This window comes from Budorcas taxicolor, chromosome 11, assembly GCF_023091745.1.
Source record: "Budorcas taxicolor isolate Tak-1 chromosome 11, Takin1.1, whole genome shotgun sequence".
NCBI classification, from domain to species: Eukaryota; Metazoa; Chordata; class Mammalia; order Artiodactyla; family Bovidae; genus Budorcas; species Budorcas taxicolor.
The window spans coordinates 143,989,565-143,992,635 of NC_068920.1; the positions used below are offsets into that span (position 1 = coordinate 143,989,565).

At 39.7% G+C, this 3,071-nt stretch overlaps 1 pseudogene; it reads right to left on the reverse strand.

Annotated features, from left to right (window-relative positions):
- Window positions 1-519: 519 nt before the first annotated feature.
- LOC128056829 (S-phase kinase-associated protein 2-like) lies at window positions 520-1,791 on the reverse strand (annotated as a pseudogene).
- Window positions 1,792-3,071: the final 1,280 nt, after the last annotated feature.

Genomic DNA, 3,071 nt, shown 5'->3' on the forward strand with positions numbered 1-3,071 from the left:
TGCCATCCTCAGAAGAGATTGCTGCAGATCTACTCTATGATTCTGATTCTTTTCAGCTTACAATACAAATAGCTTATTATTTTTTACAACATAAGTCTTATAATAAAGCAGTGCTGAAAAAATAAATAGAAGAATGTTCAGTTCTATATAGGCTATGAAAATGATTTGCTGGTGGTGATTTTTAAGCTTAATTCTAATTAGATTTATGAAGAATGGTACTTAGAAGACGTGGTTCAAATTTTGCTATTTAAGGTATCTTGAAATTATAGGCTCACTCTCTAAAATTTCAAAAAGCATAGAGCTTAGGCTCTTAAGGGTATAGCAGTGATAAAAGCTTTCATAGTCATTTCTAAAAAGCAACACTTCATAGTTTTCTGTCTCAACTGGTTCTCTAATATACTTGTAGAAGGAAGGCAACAGAAAACCAAGAATAAAAATAGCTGAGCTCTCCACAATTGGGCTTCCTGTTTACTTTCCCTGTTCAAGGAAAAGAGGAGACACCATCTTGCAATAGAGGCTTCACAGACATCTGGGCTTCTCCAGTAACAGTCGGCATTTGATGCCCCAAATCTCTTGGTTCTTGTTCCCAATGGTCAGTCTGGTGATGGTGGTGAAATGGGAGCAATTAATCTGTAGATGAGAGACGGCTTCCTTTAACAGTTGAAGGGTACCATCTGGTACTATTCCAAAGACTTACAGTGTTTTTAATGTGGGAATTTCTCCAAGCTCAAGTAAAGTTTCAGGTATTGTCATAGCACCAACTGAGTGATAGGTGTTGGAGGTGGTTGAGTTGGTAAAATTCTAGAAAGCAGTCATTTTTCAGCATGACACTATCACTTAAGTCTAGGTGGATAAGATTGGGACATCTTCCAACTTAGGTAGAAACATCTGATCTCTGCAGATTCTTTCAGTACCCGCTGAGATTCAGCTGGGTGATGGTCTTTGACACATGTGCGACAGCCACCTGTACATTCTTTTCAGTGAAATCATAGCACCAAGAGAGGTTCAGTTCATCCAATCTGGAACAGCTGCTCAGCAAAGTCTTCAGGGCAGATTCAGAGAATCCAAAACATCCAGAAAGGTATAGTTGCAGCAAATTTGTGTTCTGAGCAAGATTATCAACAATGGGATCTGAAAGTTGGAGGCTTTCCAGGCTGAGATTCCGCAACTTGGAGCAGTGAGACAGAATCACAGAGTTCGACAGGTCCAGGTGCTGTAGACGAAAAGGGCTGAAATGTTCAACTAACGGTTAGTCCATAAATGATCGTGGAAGGCATAAATGACAGTGGAAGGCAACCACCCCTCGGGACAAAAGCCAACCAACCACATCTGGGTAGAGGTTTCTGCCCGCGATGTCTACAGTCTGCCAGAGAGACTCGACAAACGCTGGATGATACCATCTTTTACAAACACTGGAAACTTTCAGGAGTTCAGGGAGGCACAGGAAGGAAAAGATTCCTAAGAGCAGCTTGTCTGGAAAGAGTCCCAAGAAACACCTGGAAAGTTCTCTCAGTTTAGCTTAGGTCTGCAGACAATCACAAAGTCCTTGTCTTCCCCTTTGCTTTTCAGTCATTTTCGTGGGGGACTCTGTGGGTGGCCCAGGTTTGAAAGCAATTCCTGGGGGATGTTCTCACTGTCCACCTCCTCCTTCTCCAGGGTGGAGACCCCCATGCCTGAAAGCAGTTCAGAAGTCTTGGTAGAATTCCATCCCCACGTGAAACTGGTGATGACGCTGCTCCTCTGGTCAGGTATCTCCTGGAGCTGTTTCCTATGCATGGCATCCACAGTTTCGGGAGTTAAGTATTGGTTAAAATGTTGCCCAAAAGCAAAGATCATGCTTCCTCAGGATTTTGAGCATCTAGCTTGATTAATAGCTCAGATTCAGTGAGCAATCACTGTAGGCAAAGGAAGTATACCTGATAGATTAACTCTAACTTCCTGACTGTGGTATTAAAGGATTTCCAGGATCTGACTTCAACCCATGCTTCAGCCTCATCTTCTGTTCTTCCCTGTCACACCCCCTGCACTCTAGTCGTAAGAATTACCAGAACTCTTCAAACATCCTTTGACTTCTATAATATTTTATATTTTTGTTTTTCCATTGCCCACTAATGCGTCACATATAAATACCTTGAAGAAAGTACACTCATGTCACCACTCATTTCAACTGGGTCTATATTTAAGTCCCAGATAACTAATTCAGTTAATATCAAATTTTATTAAACCTAAGAGACCATTAATTAAAGGATAAACTACTATGTTTGGTATTGCTATGAATAAAAATTAGTGTGCTTCCAAAATTTATGATAATATGCATTCAACTTTAAGAGGGATCTGATTTCAGTGATGTTCATATATGAAAAAGTATCATAGTATTAATAATACTCACTGTTTAAATTATTGAGTAAAATGTTTTTGCTTATCAGACAAATGAGAAAACTTTGACAAAAGGGAGTAAAATAATTTCCTGAAGACCAGACAGCCAGTCTAATTTAGGAATAAAATTAAGAGGCCCTGATTGCTGCAATGGTGTAATTTTCAGTTTACCATAATTTAAAATATGAATTATTTATAGTAGAAATAACAAGTTGAAAAGTATGTCTCTTTTTTGATACAAGACATGCCAGTTTTAGAGAAGAACTCATTTAATGTACAAAATTTAATCTAAATTAGTTGTATTTTACTTTAAAAATGTGATTTAATTAATATGTTGAAATTGAAGTTTTGTCTACAACGAAATCTTTTTAAATGAAACATCCTTAAAATGATTGTGTTCAGTTAATCAATTTTAGCACATAAATATCAGTTCAGTTCAGTCACTCAGTCGTGTCCGACTCTTTGCGACCCCATGAATCGCAGCACGCCAGGACTCCCTGTCCAGCACCATCTCCCAGAGTTCACTCAGACTCACGTCCATCGAGTTCGTGATGCCATCCAGCTATCTCATCCTAGGTCGTCCCCTTCTCCTCCTGCCCCCAATCCCTCCTAGCATCAGAGTCTTTTCCAATGAGTCAACTCTTCGCATGAGGTGGCCAAAGTACTGGAGTTTCAGCTGTAGCATCAGTCCTTCC